Source organism: Meles meles, chromosome 11 (assembly GCF_922984935.1).
Source record: "Meles meles chromosome 11, mMelMel3.1 paternal haplotype, whole genome shotgun sequence".
NCBI classification, from domain to species: Eukaryota; Metazoa; Chordata; class Mammalia; order Carnivora; family Mustelidae; genus Meles; species Meles meles.
The window spans coordinates 42,017,412-42,039,550 of record NC_060076.1 but is presented as its reverse complement, the minus strand read 5'-3'; the positions used below and the strand labels follow the sequence as shown (position 1 = coordinate 42,039,550).

Genomic DNA, 22,139 nt, shown 5'->3' with positions numbered 1-22,139 from the left:
CCTCCTTTATTCATATTTCCTCCACAGAACATGTAACAAAACTACAGTACAGTATCATTGAGGATACTGACATTGAAACAATCCACTGCTAATATTCAAATTTTCCCAGTATTTCTTTCACTTATTTTTGAATTATGTATATATTTTCAGTTCTATACAATGTCATACCATGAGTAAGTTCATGTATCTACCACGACAATCCACATTCAGAACAGCTCCAACACCACAGAGAATGCTCTGCTGCCTTTTTGTAACCACACTCACCTCCAACCTCACCTCCAAACCTGGCAACCACTAATCTGTTTTCCATGTCTATAATGTTGTCATTTTAAAAATATTTTATAAACGGAGGTGTATATAACCTTTTGAAAGTGGCAGTTTTGATTCAGCATAATTCCCTGATGATTCATATTAATTGTTACTTATATCTCCAGATCATTCCTTTTACTGAACTGCACTCCATGTTATGAATATCACAGTTTAAAATTCCACCTACTGAAGACCATGTGTGTGCTAATTTTTGTATGAATATATGTTTTCATTTCTCTGTGATAAATGCCCAAGAATGCAATTTCTGGATGGTTTAATAGAGACATATTTCATTTTTAAGAAAATGCCAAACTGTCTTCAAGACTGACTACACTACTTTACATTCCCACCAGCAAAGTATGAGTGTTCCAGTTTCTCTGCCTCTTTACCAGCCTTTCACATTATCTCACATAGTCTGATGGTTTTGTACCAATACTTCATTGAGTTTTATATTCTCATATCCCTAATGGCTAATGACGTTGAACATCTTTTCATGTGTGTTTCTGCCATTATAGATACTTGGTGAAATATTCCTTCATATCTTTTTTCATTTTGTAATTTGGATTATTTATATTACTACTGTTCAGTTTTGAGAATTCTTTATGTATTCTAGATATTAGTCCTTTGTCAGATCTATGCCTTGTAAATATTTTCTTCTAGTCTGTCACCTCCTTTTTCGTCCATCACATGGGCTTTGGCAGAGCAAAAGACTTTAATTTTGATAAGGTCCAACAGATCAATTTTTTTTTAATTTATGGATTGTACCTTTGGTTTCAAATCTAAGAACTTTTTGTCTAGCTCTAAGTTTGAAGATTTTTCTCATGTTTGTTGTTGTTGTTGTTTTAAGTTACATAGTTATATGTTTTACATGTAAGTCAGCTATTCCATTTGTGTTAACTTTTGTAAAGGTGTTAGTTTTAACTCAAAGTTCATATTTTGGCTAAGGATATTCAATTGTTCCAGGATATATAGAACTTTTTAGTATGTTATTCAGAGGGGTTTTTTTGTTTGTTTGTTTGTTTGTTTTTTACTGAGTGCTCACATTTGGATTTAGTCAAAGAAAAGTGAGTTTATCTCTGGATTAATATCCATGTTAAGGTGATTATCACCAATAACTACAGCAATTACACCAGGCTTAAATAACTCAGAAGGTTAAGGGAAAGCTCAGGAAAAGTTTATCTATTAAAACAAAATAATCTAGGGTGCCTGGGTGGTTCAGTGGGTTGAGGGTCTATCTTTGGCTCTGGTCATGATGGGGTAAGGGGGCGGGTTCGGTCCTGGGATTGAGCCCTGCTCAATGGGGAGTCTGCTTCTTCCCCTCTTTCCTGCTCATGCTCACTCACTGCCTCTGTCTCTCTCAAATAAATAAATAAAATATTTTAAAAGACTAGAAAAATAATAGCAAAATTATTTAATTAATTAGTAAACTTTAATCTTCACTTAATTACTATTTAGGAAAATCTGTTAAGGGCAGCACCAAAATATTTATAAAGTCTGACATGGGAAAAACACTTTGCTCATATTAAACTTCAATTACTATCAAAATAGCTAAATCTGATCCCAATACATTCTATGGTATTAAATATACCAAGATACAGTCACAGGCAAATATTCAACAGAACATCCATTTCTTTGCAGCTCCCTGCCATAAAATCATAAGTTGAGCATCTCCTGATGCTGCAGATATCCTCACCTCAACAATAATTTATACCTAGGTAAGGCTCTAATGCCCTAAGCCATCATTGTATGTAATAAGTTAACTCCTCTTCTCTGCATCTAGCATGGTACTAGTTACCCACTATCCTTGGGAGATTTTAGAAAATAAAATCTCACAAATCATTTCAATTGTGCTCCAGTTCAGATGAGAAAACCCAGTTAAGAAACACTGGGGAAGGCAGCTGATACTTTGTACCTTCGGGATATACTGTGGTTCAATCTTTTCTTCTTAATGGACCTAACGACCCCCTACAACACACACACATAAATAGTACTGAGTTATCAAACTATATTTGGGACTTTTATGCATCTTGTGACTAACTCCTTCCAATCCAGGAAATGTTGTCTAGCAGTAAATTACGTATGGTTTCTACCTACCTAATTTCATAAAAACTTGATTTTCCGGGGCACCTGGGTGGCTCAGTGGGTTAAGCCACTGCCTTCGGCTCAGGTCATGATCTCAGGGTCCTGGGATCGAGCCCCACATTGGGTTCTCTGCTCAGCAGGGAGCCTGCATCCCCCTCTCTCTCTGCCTGCCTCTCTACTTGTGATCTCTCTCTCTCTCTCTCTCTCTCTGTCAAATAAATAAATAAAACCTTTTAAAAAAAACAACAACTTGATTTTCCACTATTTTTCCCTTGTTCTTATAATATACTTCTTTGACTGATAGCAACTTCCTTCCTGTTACATTTCTTATGTTTAAGGAGCTGTCTACAGTATCATGGTATTCTTTTGATTCTTCAGAATATCATCATCTTCACAGAGTATATTTAACATATATATAATTTGAGGTTTTTTAAGGTATAAAGAGATACTCAAATTAACAAATAAAAAGTCACAGCTTCCTCTCATCACTCTGGAAAACTGTTGCTATGATGGAAGAGTATCCTTAATGCCACCATTATACTGATAGAAAATCTTTCCCAGGTGTTAAATAAAGATTGAACACACTCTTAAGTGTGCTAGGACTCAAGCATGCAAAAGAAATCTATAATGTCTTTGCCCTAAAGAAGCCCATGGTCTAATTCAAGATAAAAGATTAACCCAAATTAACTAATTAAAAAGCAATACAAAGGCTATGAAAATATAGACAGGTAATTGAGGTCTAATGCCTAATATGCGGAAAATTTTCTAGATGGCAGAAAACAAATGCCAAATTTCCTGAGCTGGGGCAGAAAAGACTCTGAAAGAAGATACCACATAGAAAATACTTCAGGGCCAATAGATGTGATCATTGGCTATTACAGTGCAACCTTTTACACACTTGCTCATTATTATTCCAGGTTGGGTAATTTACTCTTTTTCCTACTACCAGAAGCTGTGAGGCATACTCAGTTGCAATTGGTAATACAAATACCTTTCTTTCTTCCTTATTTTTTTTTCCTGCCTCTAAATCCATTTAACCTCACTTAACCGGTTCAAATAAATGTCTGGGGGCACCTGGGTGGCTGAGTCTGTTAAGCTTCCCTCTCTTGATTCCCCCCTCAGGTCATGATCTTGGGGTCCCGATCTCTGAGTCCTGGAATCAAGCCCTTTGTCAGGCTCTGTGTTCAACAAGGTGTAAGCTTGTCCCTCTCCTTCTGCCCCTCCCCACTGCTTGAGCTCCTTCTCTCTCTCTCTCACCCAAATAAATACATAAAATCTTTAAAATAAATAAATAAATAGATGCCCCAAAAGCTTAGACTGTAAACTGAAGTGATGGAATTTTTTTAAGGCTGCCAGATCATGCCCGTGTCCAGTTCAAACGTTAAATCAGCTGTGCATAAAATTTGTTGCACTCTACAAACATTGCAATGAAACAACTGGTGCTAAGAAATGTATAGTTTAAATTGTTACCATTCTCTCAAAAACAGAAACTTAAAATTGTATAATTATCAGCTATACAATAACCTAGGCTTGACTAGAGTACGAAAATGTTCCTTTCTTGATCTACCCCAAATTTTACTACTCAAACACATTAGCTGTTAATCAGATCATCCCCAAAGAGGCAACAGTCCAATCAGATCATCCCCAAAGAGGCAACAGTCCAACATTATTTTGTATGAAAATTTCTACTTCTTTTCATCAATTTGGTTTAGATCTTTCATGTGTGATAATATATTTGCCACATGAAAGACTGTGACTCAGAAGATAACACAAATAATAATAGATAAAATAATACAAAGTTATAATGGCACTTATACACTAGACTTGTTGCTTATTTGAGGTTTGCTAACCAAAATGATTGAATATTTCATTTCAGGGTAGCAAAATGCAGCATCCTTTCATGGTTTCATTAAGTTTAAAATTTTATAGTGAGCTCTGGATAATGTTATTAATGTATAATATGCATTATGCATTTGTAGAGTAACATAGTCTCTCCCTCCTCAAACTCAAGAGTGTTGCATATTACTTATAACGTAAGTAATCAGTCTGAAAGATTGATTCACTAACTGTTTTAGCCAGAACAATCTTTTAGAATAAATGGGCAGTGACTGACAGCAGAAGTTTTAGTACAGGTACTCCTAAAATGGCAAGAATAAATACATTTTGCTTAAATCTCTTCAGTAAACTCCACTTAGCAACACTTGCAGAAACACCAAATAGCTTTAATGACCAGTGAGTGAATTTACACTATTTATGCATAGCATCATATTGATTTTAACAACAAAAAATAACTTGCCAGAGCTCCCCCTAAATCATTCTGTGATTCAGGGATGCCATGACTCTGCAGTTGCAGGCAAATGTGTTTTTAATTCAATTTATGAATGGTTTAAAAATACAGAACAACACATAACACATTCTAACAATCTTCTGGAACATACCCTTCAACAGTGGTCTTAGGCAGGATGTAAAACCAGACATTTTCTATGTGGGTTTCGGTTAGACCCAAAAGCCAAAATACATATAATAGTTGACAAGTGCCCTCGTGTTTTTAATGGAAGTGGTAGGTCATCTATGTTGAACTTGCAAAGGAAACTCTCAAAAGACAATTTTGTGGGTCAATGTCCCTTGAAGTTTAAGCAGTCAAAAAGGTTGGAAACCAAGTAGAAGAAACTTTTTTTTTTTTGAGTTGTTGATGTGCAATAAATATCACCACCATCTCCTCACCTCAAACCTTGAAGAAGCTTTAAGAAAACCACTTCAAAAGTTTGAAATAGATACATTGATGCCTGAGGGAGGCAATAGTTAATGTCTGATATGTATCTTAGAATACTGTTCTAAGACCATTGCTGTGGGGTATGTTCCAGAGGATTATTAGAGCATTGTTTGCGTCATCTTGTATTTTTTTAAGCCATTCTTAGACTGAATGAAAAATGAAACTGGCAAACTAGAGGGGTGCTAGCTACAGTTTCCAGGAAATACAAGACTATGTAAATGTTTCCAGAAGACCAGAGGTGAGCAACTTTGAAGAAAAACCTTGTTTAGAGACATTTCAAATCCAGTCCGAAAAGAAGACATAGAGGCATAGAATCATTCCAATAGAAGAAATGGATTTTGAGATTTCCAGGAACAAGGAAAGAAATATTATGCATCTGGCCAGAAGGAAATGCTTTTCTCGTGTCACAGAAAAAGTAGCCAAATAGTCCCATTCCCTCTGAGAAAGCCACATATCTATCTGTTTTCAGAGGTTGGGTTATGCTATGATAACAGACAACCCAGTAATTTCAGTAGCTTTTTTAAAATTGCGACGATTAGTTTCTTGCTCATGCTGGTTGTTGTGTCAGTGGTGGGCAGACACTGGCTCTTTCATTAAAGTTTTAGTAGTTTAGGTTGACAGAACAGCCACCATTCTCTAAAGTTCCTGACTGCAGTGTCAGAAGGAAAAAAAGTCTCTGGAGACTTTGACACCAGCTTAGCCTACCAATGACACTTGTCACTTTGGTTCACAATTCCTTGGCCAGATGGCCTCACCTAACCACAGAAAGCCAGGAAGTTCAATCCTACCATGTGCTCAGGAGGCACCGAAACTTTTGATGAGTAACATTACTATCTACCACACCACCCTAAGGTAAAACAAGGAGTCCACCAAGCCCTAAGGAAGCTTATTGAAAGTTACATTAACATCAAATAAATCAGACCTCACCTTCACCTCTTCTACTTTTCGGAGATTCAAGCCTATAGGAGCCAGAGGCAGTCTACTTGAACAAGACAGAAAATATGAGAGTCAGCTAGGGAAACACAGAAGAAGCTGACCAATTTCCCCTTTTTCCCATGACAAATGGCCAACAGAAAGCTAGCCTCAGCTAAGGTAGGGAAAAACTTTATCACTAAAAGAATTTAGGATTCCTTTTTTTTTTTTCAATAACCAACTTTTTTCCAGCTTTATTGAGGTGTGATTGGCAAATAAATATTATATATATTTACATTTTACAACATGATTATTTTATGGTATGCAATGTGCTGATTTTTGAAGTATAACTAGCATACAATGTTATGTTAGTTTCGGATGTATAACGTATTGATTTGGCAAATTTATACATTACTCCATACTGACCACAATAAGTGTTGTCACCATCTGTCACCATACAATGTTATTATATTATTGACTATAATTGAGATGCTGTACTTTTCATCTCTGAGATTTACTTATCTTACTTACCTCTGAAACTTACTTAGGTCTGTACCTCTTAATCCCCTTTATCTATTTTGCCCATCCCCCTACTCACATCTCCTCTGGCAACCAGTACTTTGTTCCCTGTATTTAATAGTCTGGTTTTTTTGCCTGTTTGTTTGTTCAGGATTTCCTTATTAAATAAATAGTTTGTAACAGAAATGAGACTATTCATGTAATTAGAACTGATCACAGAACATTCTACTTTCTAATAGTAAATAAATAAAACATGAGACGTGAGATTGTATGCAAGAGCAAGAAAAGGATTTGCCCCATTGAGCAGGTTTATATGGAGAGTAGTAGAGCAAAAGGGATAAACACTCATTCACTTAATAAAGGAACATGAATGGGGAAAAAAAAAACAAACCACAACTTCGTGCTAGGTGAATGCATCTTCAATGAATCATAAGGTCAAAAAGAATGTAAGTGAGAAAAAAAAAACAACAACTTCAAAGTGAATCCAAATAAAAACAAAACTATCAAAATGCCTTTAGAAAGTCAGAGACAAAATATCACATATAACCAAGACAATCTGAAAAGCATTAAGATAAAAAGCTATTACAGAAATGGGAAAAATAGTTTAGAAATCAGGTTAATCTACCCTAGAGTTTTTCTCAGAAACATGAAACCAAAATTAAAACTAAAAATGCTATGAGAAACTGACTTCAGTCAAAAATACCTAGGAAAATGCTCCATCACAGCAAAATGAATGGCAGAAAATTTGATTAGACTCTGTATCATTGGCCAAATAGGAATGCTGGGCAGAGACAAAAAACATAATTTATTTCCAACAAACTAGACTTAGGCATAGAGCAATAACCCCTTATACTATTACAACACATTAATAGTGGATCTCACAAAAGAAAACTACTATTAAATCAGTAAGTATTTGCTCTTTGAATTTTTCTGTCAATGACCTAGAAAGTATCAAATAAGAAAATAGGAGAAGATAGCATACAAGTGTTTGAAGAGGTCAAATATTCAAAATAAAAAAGTAAAATACAGATTATTTCATGTAAATTGGTTGTAATTTGAAGACGCAGTAACCACTGGTGCTTATTCGGTGCCAAGAGTTTTTTCAGCAGTCTTCCACCTCAGTGTAAAAGACTACGTGAACGCTCTCAAGTGGCCCATCTGGGTAACCAGTGTTCAAACTGTAATTGTCTGATCTGTATTGGTACCTTTGTCTCATAATCTATTAGATAAAACTGTTACGATATGAAAATGTGATAAAATTATTTTACAAAAAGGCAATTTAAAAATCCAATAGAAATGAATTTTGAGTTGATTCATTTTGGTTTTGCTTTTCTGTATAAATCCTCAATTTTGTTTCTAAAAGTGATAAACATTATTGCATTTGAGATTATTTTAGTGAATTTTAAATATATATTTAATTCAAGAATGACTTTATTTGTATATAGGTACTGAGTATACAAGTTCATTTTCACTCATTATTTCTTTTAACACCATATCATCCACATAAGGTATACAGGGCAGAAAAGACTTATTATACCTCTTTTACATTAGGAAGTTAATACTTCATGAGATTAAGAGATTGCTTGAAGTCCAACAATGCACAGGCAATGGCAGAATCAGGATTTGAAATCAAATCGTTCAACTTTTTTTTTAAAGATTTTATTTATTTATTTGACAGACAGAGATCACAAGTAGGCAGAGAGGCAGGCAGAGAGAGAAGGGGAAGCAGGCTCCCTGCTGAGCAGAGCCCAATGCAGGGCTCAATCCCAGGACCCTGAGACCTGAGCTGAAGGCAGAAGCTTAACCACCTGAGCCATCCAGGCGCCCCCAAATCTTTAAACTTTTAACCATTGGATACTATCTCCTTTACCAATTGGGAATAGTATTATGATGATTTGGAATATAATTTAAAACTGTCCATAATGTTCTAAAAATCACATTTCAATTCATTCTAAAAAAATGTAATAAAAACTGACTATATTCTGAATTATTTTAAAAAAGTGACAAGTAAGATATAATTTTTACCTTCAAGGACCACAGGTTTGGAAAGATACATAGAACAGTGAAAAAAGGAATGATGTACTTTTAAAAACACATATAATAATAAAAGCTTGTAAAAGTAGAAAGACTGCATTTTGTCTGGGGCTTCCGGAAGAGTTTATTGAGAATATGACATTAGGCTAGTTTTGAAAGGATGTGTAAGAGCCTTTCTGGATATTCCAGAAAAGCCTATTTCAGAAGGGGTGTTCCCAATGTACAAAGCCACACATATATGAAAAATTGAACAGTTTTATCAGTAAGTACTAGATTATTTTACATTTAAATACTGTTTCCAACACCTCAGAACTTAGTATGAATTATTAATTAAATTCATTAGCACTTTATTCTTATAAAGCAATTAGTACACTTGATACCTCTATATTCTTTCTTCTCCCACAAAGACAGCTAAATGGGAAGATGGGTGATTATTCCCCCCAAATGCAAATAACTTCTCCATGTTTTTCTACCTTTACTAGTGATAAAACATCTGATTATCATCCATATTCTAAAGCTATAATTTTAAATCATTAATTTCTATTGTATCAAGCTGTACACCCTCCCTTGAACTTTACATTAACATAATCATTGAACCTTCTTTTCTGATCTTTGTTCCCCACATCCCTCTCTCTATAAAATCCACAGTATGTGCTCCTATAGAAGGACAAACAGGAGCAGAAACTCCAGGTGCAACAGGACAGTTATCCAGTGTACCTTTACTCAACAGTCAGTCAGATCAAAGTATTTTGCTAAGCTACAGATACACCTATAATAACATGCAGAATTCATTTCATATTTCACATTGATTTTATCAGCCTCATTCACACATATTTTCAATTATAATGAATGACAAAATAATTCATTTTTTATGTTGATTTTAGTTTCTCTGCCAAAGACATACTACATTTTTGTTGAAAGTTTATGTGGAACCCTGCAAGATTCCAGAATACTGAACCAATTATAATTGCTTTCTTCTTAATTTTGGCATCTACAAAATAAGATCATTACCATATGAATATGTTCTAGAATGCTCTTCTGTTTCTCAATCAAAAAGTTCTTTAGCAAAGAAAGGGCAAACAGAGTGCCATCAATCTAGTTTAGCTGTGTTGAATGAGTTTTTATGGAAAATAATAAAACAATGTCAGTTCAAGCCATGTACAGAAACACAAAACAATATGTTACAGGCTCTACTGCTTAAAGATATGTTAGACAATTACGTGGAGGAGATAATGTTGTAAAGCGGGTTTCCAAGACAAGGACAGGTAAATGGATTAGATGGTTAAGTCCCCTCACAGGAAAGATGCAAGGAAGGAGCATCTGTGATATGTGTACCTGCTAGTACCCTCTTAACCCACACAGGCTGGCTCTTTTGCGTTCATCACTGCCCCAGCTCTGACACAAAAATAAGCTCTGTTGTCTTCCTGTACCAGGGATCCAATTGTATCAATGTTACCAAGACTCTTGTGAGTTTGCTGAAGAGTTTGAGATCACAGGAAGGAGTGCCACTGCACAAGGTACAACACTGTATTTTTAAAATTCCCATTTGATATCTATCTTTTCAAACATTTTCTGGTCCCTGACTACTCAATCCTCTTGCTCCTTAACCACACAGTACTGAAATCCTCTTGCTCCTTAACCACACAGTACCGAGTTTCACTCTTGTCTCATTTCTTGTGCAACACAGTTTCTTATTTTGCAAAAGGGAACCCCAGGAATCACTTTCATTTTGTAAATTAAATTATTTCTGTAACACTGAATCTTCTTATAATGTATTTTACTTTCCTAATCAGAAAAAATATATTTTAAATTACATATGAAGAAAAAGGCATCAATTATATTAACTGAAAGACTAGCATATGCTTTAAGGAAATACAAATCCATAGCAGTTAAGATAATGCATTTATTTACAGTAGGTGCTCAATGAATATTGATGATGATATGAAAATTATTCCAAGTGAGAGATTCATGTAACAATACAAGAGAAGTTAGTGTGATAGGAAAATATACTACTATGTATGTTCTTTCTTAAACAGTGGATTGGCAAGTTACTGGATGTAAAGGAAATAAAGTGAGTAGGAAAGAAGAATGATTTGAGTTAGTTTATTACAAAGTTCTCTACTGAGTGCTCACTAGGTACCAGATTAGAAAAATCTTCCCATCCCTCTCCTAACACTCATGGGTAAATCTATGCCATTCTACTTAGTTTCTTTTATGCCTGTAACACAATTTCTCATTACATATTCCGTTTGTTTCAGTTTCATATTAGTTCTTTCCTATATTAGCCTGTAAATCTCTCAAAGGGAAGGATTATAATCTGCCCCTTCCCACAGATCATATAAACCCAGGGCCTACTCCAGTGTTTAACACATCGAAGGTATATAATAAATACTTGTTCAATATATCAATCAATCTACCATAGACTAAGTATTATTCTACAACTACATTTTTTTTTAAGATTTTATTTATTTATTTGACAGATAGTCACAGTGAGAAAGGGAACACAAGCAGGGGGGAGTGGGGGAGGGAGAAGCAGGCTTCCTGCCAAGCAGGGAACAGGGAGCCCCAGACACAGGGTTCCATCCCAGGACACTGGGATCATGACCTGAGCCCAAGTACATAACGACTGAGCCACCCAGGCACCCCTACATTGTTCTTAATCTCTACTGGAGATTTTATGATGATGCTATTTAAAGAACCGCAACACTCCATTTACTTTCTCACTAAATCGGCAACATAGAATTCATTGTATGAGTATTCCAAAGTTTATTTAACAATATTCCCATGGAATGCCTGGAGGTTTTTGTTTTGTTTTGTTTTGTTTTCAGTTCTTCAGTAAATAAGCGTTTAAGCATGGCTTGCTTCTTTCTTTGCACTTTGTCTGCCTTTCTTGACTTGATTGGTTAGAAATTCCAATATAACATCGAGTAGAAGTGATGAGAACAGACATTCTTGCCTTGCTTCTCAGATTATAAGAAAAGCAGTGGGTCTTTCACCAGTTTTTAAAAAGATTTTTAAATTTATTATAGAAGAGGGAGATCAGAGGGAAAGGGGAGAGAGAATCCTAAGCAGGCCTCACACTGAGCACAGAGCCCCAGGTGAGCCTCCATCCCCTGACCCTGAGATCATGACCTGAGCCAAAACCAAGCGTTAGACACTCAATCAACTGTGCTAGTCAAGTGCCCGGGTCTTTCCCCATTAAATATATCAGCTATAGGCTTATTGCAGATGTTCTAGATTAAGATGAGGAAGCTAATATACCTAGAATATTTGCTAACAGTTTTTATCAAGAATAAATGTTGGATTTTCTCAAATATTTTTGTTGTATCTAATGAGAGGATCATATAGTTTTTTTTTTTTACTCTGTTAATATGGTGAACTATACAGATTGATTTTCTAATGTTTAACCATCCCTGCATTTTTGGGATGAACTCAACTTGGTCATGACATATTAACTTTTTATGTACTGTGGATTTATATTTGCTAAACTTTTATTAATACTGTTTACATTATGTTCATAAAGAATATTGGTCTGTACCTTTGTGTTTTTTTATAATGCCTTTTCACGGTATTGGTACCAGGGCAATGCTGATATCATAGGAAACAATGGGAAGTGCTTCCTTCTCTACAGTTTCCTGGAAGAGATTGTATAGATTTACTATTATTTCTTTCATAAATGTTCAGAGATTTTATTAGTGAGGTCACCTCACTCATAAATCCCAGTGTACCTGGGTTTACTTTGTGTGAAGACTTTGGGGCATTGTTTTTTTTTTTTTTTTTTTTTTTTTTTAATTGTGGGTATTTGTACATCTATATTAAGATATAATTTATTTACCATAAAATGTTCTCATTTCATATAAACAATTCAATGATTTTAGTAAATATACAAATCTGTACAACCATCACCACAATCCAATTATGGAACAGTTGACTCACCCCAAAAGATTCCTTGTGCCTTGTGCCTATTTGTAGTCACTTATCATTCCCACTCCCAGGGCTTGACAAACACTAATCTATTTTCGAAGTCTATAAATTTGCTTTTCTGGACATTTTGTATTAATGGAAGCATACAATATGTGATCTTTTGTGTATGGTTTCTTTCATTTAGCATAATTTTTGAGTAGTTACTCATGGTACAGCATATGTAAGTATTTCATTCCATTTTATTGACTATTATTAAATATTCAATACATATTATTTTCATTTATCCACTCATCAGTTGATTTGGTATAGGATGGTCTTGACTACAAATACAATTCTTTAAAATATAGGTAGCTATTTTGGTTATATATTTGTCTTGTGTATATGTAACAGATCTTTGTAAGATTTGTAAGAGCATTCTCCTGAAGATAAATTCCTTGAAGAGGAACGATGGAGCCAATTATTTTGAACATTTGCAATATAATAGATATTGAATATTTATTTAATAATTTAATAATACAGTACTATATTTATATTAAATAATAATTTAATATTAAATAATAATTATTTACATTTCACTCCAACGGGTTGACCAGTTTACAATATCTCCAATGATACATATGAGTGTCTATTCTCCCAGTCCATTTCCAACATAGGAAATCTATCATTGTTTTACGTCTTTGTCCCAACTTATCACCAAGATTATCTCACTATTGTGCAAATTTGCATTGCATCAATTACTACTTAAGTTATATATTTATTGCTCATTCCTCAGATCAATTCCCTCCCCTCTTTATGAATTCTCCCCAGACCACTCTCACCTTAAGCTACCCTGAATTGCCTGGTTATACAAATCTTGTATTAATTCTGTGTGTTCTTGTGAACAACAGATAAATAACAAGAATTTTCTGAATCAGTTGATAGGCTATTCTTTGTTAGCTTATCGTCCACTTTTTGCCTTCTCTTTAACAAGATCACAAGATTCTTAAGAACAAAGGACAATTTACATACATCATTAAATCCTGAATATCATACAGGAAATCACTTTAAGTCAATAAATATTTGAGTGTTAACTAATGTAAATTTAACTAGCTGAGGCCAAAGGTAGGGCTTTTCATTACCTGCAGTGAAATTAAAGGCAAACCACAAAGAAAATCATCTGCAATCCATAATCATAGGCTTAGCCAATGGGTGACATTTAAGGACATACCTATACAAGAACCAGGAACTGTTTTTAGCAGGAGATCTGTCAATCACCGATCAATCTATCTATCTATAATACATATATTACATATAATACATATTAGAATATATATAATATTCTGTATCTATATTATGGTCTACAATAGACTATATTATCTAATATATCTAAAATACTGGGCACTTGGGTGGCTCAATAGGTTAAGTGTCTGCCTTTGGCTCAGGTCATGATCCCAGAGTCCTGACCACGCATGCCAAGAGCTTTCCCAATGTTCTTGAACAGTCAGGCCAGGCAGGGGAGCAAAGGTGGAGGTGAAAATGTGTAGGGTGGCCCCACCACCAGCAGATCATGCTCTCTCTGCCTTCTGAACACAGAGAAGAACAAAGGAACTGCTCTCTTTGGGGGATTTAAGATAGAGGGTTGGAGAGCACTGTCCATGAAGTTCACTGAATACTGGAACTGGGGCCTTACTGGTTCTTCTGCTTTGGAGGTTTGGAGGGTCAAAGAATGATCAGGGCCAGGTGCATGGACAGGATGACAGAAGGAGCCTTGGCCTTAGCATAAAGGCTTGAAGTACATGGCAGTACCACTGGGGAAAGTGCCAACAAGAAGAGGTGATTGGGGATACCTGGATGACTCAGTCGGTGGGCATCTGCCTTGGGCTCAGGTCGTGATCCCGAGGAGCCTACTTCTCCCTCTCCCTCTGCCTGCTGCTCTCCCTGCTTGTGCTCTCTCTCTCACTCTAATAAATAAATAAAGTCTTAAAAATTAAAATAAAATAGGGGTGCCTGGGTGGCTCAGTGGATTAAGCCGCTGCCTTCAGCTCAGGTCATGATCTCAGGGTTCTGGGATCGAGCCCCACATCAGGCTCTCTGCTCCGCGGGGAGCCTGCTTCCTCCTCTCTCTCTGCCTACTTGTGATCTCTGTCTGTCAAATAAATAAATAAAATCTTTTAAAAAAATTAAAATAAAATAAAATATTAATGCATAATATATTACAATATATAATATGTATATGCTATATTATATATAACAGAACATATAAAAGCACAGTATATTTATATATTATAGAACAGTATAGTATACAGGGTATATTTATAGAGAAAGAGAGAGAGGGGGGAAAGAGAGAAAATACAGAAAAGCCTGATGAAAAATAGTTCAGAAGATAAAGGCTCTTTACCTCTGACAAATGAAGCCCACCGTTTCAAAAATCAACATTTATCACAAGGCACTGTTGTTGGCTCCCCTGGTACACCAGGAGCAATACAGTTTTTATGCTAATTATTTCCCTTCATGCTGGCTACTAGATAGATATCTTGCAGCTAACCATAGTTACATTATAATAGAATGAGATTGTATGAAGACACAAAATCCTCTTAGGCAGTCCAATTTAGAATCCATTTCAAAAACTCTCTAGTGCTATACCTAGAAACTGAAATGTGCTGGGAATCTTAGATTTTTGCATATATTTTTGTTACACTGAAATTTGGTTAAGAGTTTTGTAAAATCAATAATTCTTCTTTTATCAACAATTTGGTATTATGTTCTATTAAATCTGCAACAAAAACTTATAATTTCTTTTAGGCTAGCTTATCAGGTTTACATTTAGTTTTACTAATATTATTTGAAAAAATATGAAACTAAAATTCTAGGGGAGGATAGTATCTGTCTTATCCTTGCAACCAGTAAAGATAAGCTGTTCTTAATATTAACCAGTGAATACATTTCAAAAAGCAACAAAATTTATTCTAGTCTCAAATCCTAGTAGGCCTCATACTTTATCAAAAGAGCACATAATTATTTCAATGGGGCTTTAAAAATTTTATTCAAATCAATGAGTCATTTAATATCTATCATTTACTACTAATTCACCTGATGAAAATAACCTATAAATAATAAAATTAACATTTAATAAAATAGGACAAATGGACTATCAGCATTCTTGAGAAAATTCCATTGTGAAAACTAAGAGATTGTGCTAGTTTTGTGTCCAACTTCACAAATTAAACCACTGAATCAATATTTCAAAGCCAAATATTTTTAAAGTGTTTATACAAAATGGGTAACTGACCTGACAATAATAAAATCAATGACAATTGTTACTTGCATTCCATTCAGTATACACAAAAAGAAAAATGTAGAATGCTTTTAAAAGGGGAGGGGGGCACCTGGGTGGCTCAGATGTTAAGTGTCTGTCTGTCATGATCCCAGAGTTCTGGGATCAAGCCCCACATGAGGCTTCTTGCTCAGTGGGAGCCTGCTTCTCCCTCTCCCACTCCCCTTCCCCCTTCCCCAGCTTGTGTTCTCTCTCTTGTTTAAAAGAAAAAAGAAAAAAAGGGGGGGGAGGGGAAGGAAGTCCATTTAAACTTTATTATTCAAAAATAATTTATTCTTCTTTTTTCTTTTTTTATTGTCATAGTGCTATAAAAGCAGCTCAAATGCTCAGATTGACTTTTATGTCTCTCACAGTAAGCATCACATAATTTGTGCCATATTAATAACTTTGAGAAAATCATCTCACATATACACATATTAATTTAAGCTTTTCATTCATGACACTTATTAATAGCCCCTCACCCTTGGGGAAAAAACAAAAACAACTCTCACCAAAGTCATTTCAAAATCCATGCTTCATTATGGAAGTTTTATAGATATTCTTTAAATATATTTTATGTAATTTTCTATCAAGTGTTTCAATGTTTGATATTGACTTGGAACCTGAAGAAGGTTTTTTTTTGTGTTGTTTTTATATATTTTTTTCAAAGCTTTAAAGCTCTGCGTGGTCAAGTTTTAAACATAAGAAGAAAGTGTGTAGATATTAATTTTCCCCATTTTATAGAATTCTACACTGAGCCTTAGAAAACGAAGAGAGCTTTTCAAAAGTGACTCCATTAGTGGTAAGAGAGAAGAAGAATTCAAGACTTCTAAAACCAAATCCAATGATTTTTCTACTTTTTCATGCTGCCTCCTGGTGGCACTGAATTAGTTTCTCCTGGGAGATTTTTGGACACTAGATTTTCTCTTTGAGGACATTTAAAAACAAGCTATCAACTTTAAAAAAATAGTTACATTTACTAAAGACTTAGATGGAGGTAAGGGTTTCCTAAAATGGATTACTAATTTCTTAACAGGTATACATTGACAAGTATAACTCAACTATTTGCTTAATATGAACATTTCAGATTTGGTTACATTGGCCATCATGCACATGGAGAAAGTATTAACTACGTGGAAATAAGTAACTCAAAGCACAACGCACCATATTGCAAGGAAATCCATGTACCTCCAGTGACTACTAGCCATGTTTGTGGAGAAACAAGGAGCTGCAACCAGACAGAAGAAGCACCCACAAGTAAGAGATACCCATCAGCTGATGAATTAGATTCCCTAAAGAATCAACCCCACATTCTAGCAGGCTTCTTCTATATAATTTAAAACTAAACAGAACAGTCAATATTATAAAATTATCTCCCATTTAAAAATAAATTATGGACTGATAACTGTAAAATCACTATAAATTGGCATGGATATCTTTCTGAAGGAACTATTTAACCAAAAGAAAGAGAGAAAATGACACAATGAAAGAAAGAAGGGAGGGGAAGGGGAGGAAGAAAAGGAAGGGGGGGAGGGAAGGAGGGAGGAAAGAAGGAAGGAAGGAAGGAAGGAAATAGGAAAAAAATTTTTTTAATTTTTAAAAGGTTGCTGAAAGAAGAAAGAGATACATGCAGTTAGAGTAAACCTTTGCCTCCTCTTTAACCTCTCCTATCCTCCTTTTGTTTTCTCATAAAACATCTTTTTTTAAGCTCAATTGATTTTCTTTCAGGAAATATGATCTTTTATGTTTAGATACTGCTTAAAGTTCTTTACACTGAAATATCCCCTAAACCATAAAGGGAGAGGGCTTGGTGACACAGTTCCTTATCAGAATCATAAATGGTGTACTATGCATAGGTTGAGGGTTATAACAGACAACAAAACATTCATGTAAATTCAGAAAACTTTTTATAAGCTTGCATCCTGCTTTTAGATAAAATGCAACCAAACTGGAGAATCAGTAACTAGCAAGCCTTTTTCTTTCTTTCTTTTTTTTTTTTTTTTTTTTTTTTTTTTGCTTATAGTGACCTCCTCTCTTTGTACTACAGGAAAACATTTCCACCTAGAGTCCTTTCACAGAATATCTAGAAACCAAATGAAATCAACCATAATGACTACCAGAGCCAGATAATAATCAGTTTTTAATTGAAGCATCAAGCCAATTAATTTGTGATAACATCCTATCACTTCTTATTCTTGACATGAAGTTTTACAGGACTCAAAACAGTTTTCAGGTCCATGGCACCCAGGGAACATTTCAATGTTTAGCCTCTTAAAATCACATTTATTAGAGAGAGAAAAAAAAAATCTTTAGGGTCCTAAAACCAAATTTGAACTTACAAACCAGCCTCACTAGTTTGATTCCATTAACTGTCAAGAAACACAACATTTTTTTTTACGCATCTTATACGCAGACTGCTAATACTAGTAGATCTTCCTCTGGCTTCAGAGGTGTCTTTCAGAATGAAAACCGAGCTCTTCTTATGCATTTGTCTTGGTTAATTCAATTCAACAAATAAATAATTTGTGTCAATGCATACAGATAAGTATATTTAGATTAATAGCTATTATTTTCTCACAAAATAAAATTCCTACAATGGTTTATTTTAAGAACATGAGCCATCATTTTTGAGATTTCAAGAAGGTATTTATTCTTGTCTCCTGTACAGAGCTCTATCCAATGTAATACATCTAATGACAAACTTTATATAAATCTTCCTTGAGATCACGCTGTGTTATTCTGGAATGAAAAACATCAGTAAATTGGCCTGCTTCCATTTCCACTAAATTATACTTATTATATAATATTAACTTACATATTTACCTTGATCAAAAATAATAGAGGTCCCACACATACACAAAAACCAAACCACTTCAGTCATCGTGAACAGGCAGCCCATTCCATTTAAATTTTTAGGGTGAAATACCCTACAGTATCTCACAAAACATTTTAGTTTTCAGCAGGAAGTGCTTCATTTTTTTTCTGCCTCACACTCTCACCGTATTGGATGTAATGCAAGCTACAGGATGATGATGGTAGTAACTAATGCACATCGCCTTCTTTCAAAATGCTAACCACTGCTTCCTCTCTGAAAAACATATTTTGCACTTTCAGTATGTGGCCCAATATTTCACAAATGCCGGATCTCAGCTTTTATCCAATATTCCTGGGATACTCCATGCCCCATCATATTTTTTGGCTTCCTTCACTATTATTCTGCAGGAGGTTTAATATCACAAGTCATGTTTGTTAAGAGCCACCTTCAGAAGGCTGAAATTGCATTACTGAGTGTGAAATGACCACATATGGTATGCACAAACACAACACAGCACAATGAAAATGACATACATTTCCTGCTGCCTGACAGACACGGTGTAATCACACCAAGTACACACAATACCCACTCTTTTTTTTTCTCGTGGCCTAGACACAATCATCAAACATATTCTGTGCCCACCGTGCCCATGGCAATATCTAGTAGAAATTATTTTTGTTGGTGGCTTGAGCAAGGATTGTATCAAAGAGAGTGTGGAATATGAAATGAATCAGACTTCATCAAAAAATCTTGAACTCCAAGGCTAGTTCCTAGCACCCGTCACCCCCAACCCCACACACAAGCTTAACTTCACCCTCCCTCCTCCCCTGATGTTCTGGCCCCGACTTCCCTCTCATTCTTATCTCTCTCCCTCCAAGTCTTTCAGCCGCTTTGCTCTGAGTTCAGAGCCAATCCCTTGGGGAAAGAAATCAGTGAAAGCTAGATGGTGAGACCTCATCACCAGGTGAAAAGGACGGGGGAGGAAAAGAAGAGGGTGTGGTACTCTTTCTTCACCACACCCCAATCCTGGAGTCGCGCACTCTAGTCCACTGCGGCTCAGGGGAGCACAGCGGGTCCCCTCGCTCACCTCGGAGCAGCCCGGCCCCCAAAACCAGTCACCCGACACTCTCGGTAGAAAACTTCCCTTAAAGCAGGCAAATATTCAGGGGAGGAGGATGAAATTAGAGGTTAGTTCGAAGACACAGTCCACGGAGCTCCGCGGAGCAAGACTGAAAGGCACCTTTAGATATGGACCCTACAAACCCGCACCTTCCACTCCCTCCCACCTTGGGTGTTTGGCTGGGGAGGTACGGAGAACGGCAGGCCGAGAGTGGAGAAAGAGGACATTACCTCCCGGGACTGCCCTCAGGGTGCGGGCAAGGATCTCATTCCCGAAGTGGCTCCAACTCAGGGCACAGCTTTACCGAGCTCAGCCTAGATTCGGACCCGCGTCCCCCGCAGCTCTGCGCTCTGCCAGGAGGCGCACCGGGACTCCGGCTCACATCCCCCGCCCAAGCCGGGCTCGCCTCCCCCTGCCGCGCCCGCTCCGCCACCACACCGGCACGCTCGCTCCCAGCGCTCGCCCCTCCGCCTCCCGGCGCCCCCACACCCACCCGCTCCGCGGCGCCCGCTGGGAGCCTCTAGCGGATGCGAAGGGAACCGCAGCAGACCCGCGGCGCCAGGGCTCCGACGCCCGCTGCATGAAGCCAGCCAGGCGGCGGCGTGGGCTTCGCGTGCCCGGCAATCCGTCGGCCGGATGCCGCCGCCCCCACTTGCCCACCTGCGCCAGGCTCACCTGCCTCCGCGTCCTAGCGCCCTTCGCCGACGCCCGCAGCGATCTGTAGCAAGGAGGGGAAGGTTCTGCGGTGCTAGCGGGGTTAAAAATTTAAAAAACAAACAAAAATCTCGCCAGAAACACACACACACGTATCCACGCTATAAATCAGCCCGGACATACGCCCCAGCTCGACAGCTATTTCCAATGGGTTCCAAAAAGTGCGAGGTCAGGACATCAGAACCCTCCCTTCGGTTGCTGCCTCCCACCTGGGCACCGTGGCACCGGCTACTCCCTGACTTGTCCGCTCCAAGCATTCGCGCGGGCTGAGCAATCTCGTGGTGACGCCCGGAGAGATCATCCTAACTTAGCTTAACCCCACACCCCAGCCCCAACATCTATTTTAAGTTATTCTTCTTCCGGGCAGCGGTTGTGCTGCCTCTTACCTTGAGACGCTGTTCTGGTTCATGTGCTTAAAATCCGAAGCCAAGTACGCGTTGCACACAAGTCCAAGCTTTTCCTCGACACCCCCTGCCTCAGCTCTGCACCGGCTTTTCCTTCCAAAGGGATCAGGGGGTGATGGCGGTTTAAAAGCCCTCGCACCTCTAAATCTTCACGCCCGTGCAAACGGAGATGGGGACAACCTTCCTGGCATCCGGAAGCCTCCCAGCCCCTGCTCGGTCAACTTGGCTTTCTATTTTCTTTTCTTCTGTTTAATTTTTAATTTTATTTGATTTTCTTCTTTAACCCTACAGGCCCATCAGTCAGTCCGTTGCCGGCATCAGGCAGGGAAGAATATCCTATTCTCAGTTGTAGCCGCTCCTCTCTTCCTCTAGATAAAAAAAAAAAAAACCCTCCCCCTTCTCTCCCCTGAATTTGGAAAATCTTCTACCTTCTGCTCGGATTTAGGTGGGGACAAGGTTAAGAGGTGCTGGAAGAAGAGCCACTCCAACGCATAGCTTCAGAAATCCATCTCCCTGGGCAGCCTTTGGCGAAGGTGTCTGCTCTGAGGAAACTTTGAGGGGAGGCAGTGGCTGCGGAGCAGGGCTGGGCGGGCGGCCGGCGGCAGCGCCAGGTGAGAAGGCTGCGAGGAGGTGGCTGCCGGGAGGAGGGACGCCAGGCAGGCAGCGGGCGGCTGGGTCCCGGCGGCCGGGCTCGGCGCGGGCTGCGCACACATATACACACACACACACACCCCTGCGCGCGCGCACAGCAACACACGCACGCCCAGCCCCGCGCCGGCAAGCCCCAGGCCACTGGCGAGCGGGAAGTCCGGAGGTGCGGAGACGGACCGGGCCTCCCAGGATGCAGAAGACAGGAAGACTCAGCACTCCTCACTAGTTAGCAGATTGGTGCTGGCGGGCAGTTCCTCACTGCTAGCCCTCAAGTCAGTTCGGCCGCCTCTCGGGTCCCTGCCCATCTCGGCCCCCTGCCTCTTTCCCGGAGGCCAGTTACTCTCCGGGGACCCTGCGTGAGGTCGCCGGACTAAAGATTAACCCCATCCCCATCTCCACCCTCCAGAGCCACCTCCGCCCCTTCTATCGTAGAGCTTTGAAGTGGCTGCAGCAACTAGCTAGGGAGCCGAAGGGCTCCCCGAGGTCCTTCGAATAGAGGAGCCTATACATTTTTTCCTGGAAACCACAATCCCCTTTCGTCCCCCTTTTCCTGCCCACTCCTTCACGTAACATTTCCCCCTGAAACTCAA

At 38.0% G+C, this 22,139-nt stretch overlaps 1 protein-coding gene across 1 annotated transcript in view; it reads right to left on the bottom strand.

The window, feature by feature from the left end:
* LINGO2 (leucine rich repeat and Ig domain containing 2) overlaps positions 1-20,071 on the bottom strand; it is a 1,225,184-nt gene extending 1,205,113 nt beyond the window's left edge. Inside the window, exon 1 of the mRNA XM_046023596.1 lies at positions 20,011-20,071. The gene's annotated coding sequence lies outside the window, so the exon portion shown is untranslated. The remainder of the gene's footprint in view (positions 1-20,010) is intronic.
* Between the last annotated feature and the right edge of the window lie 2,068 nt (positions 20,072-22,139).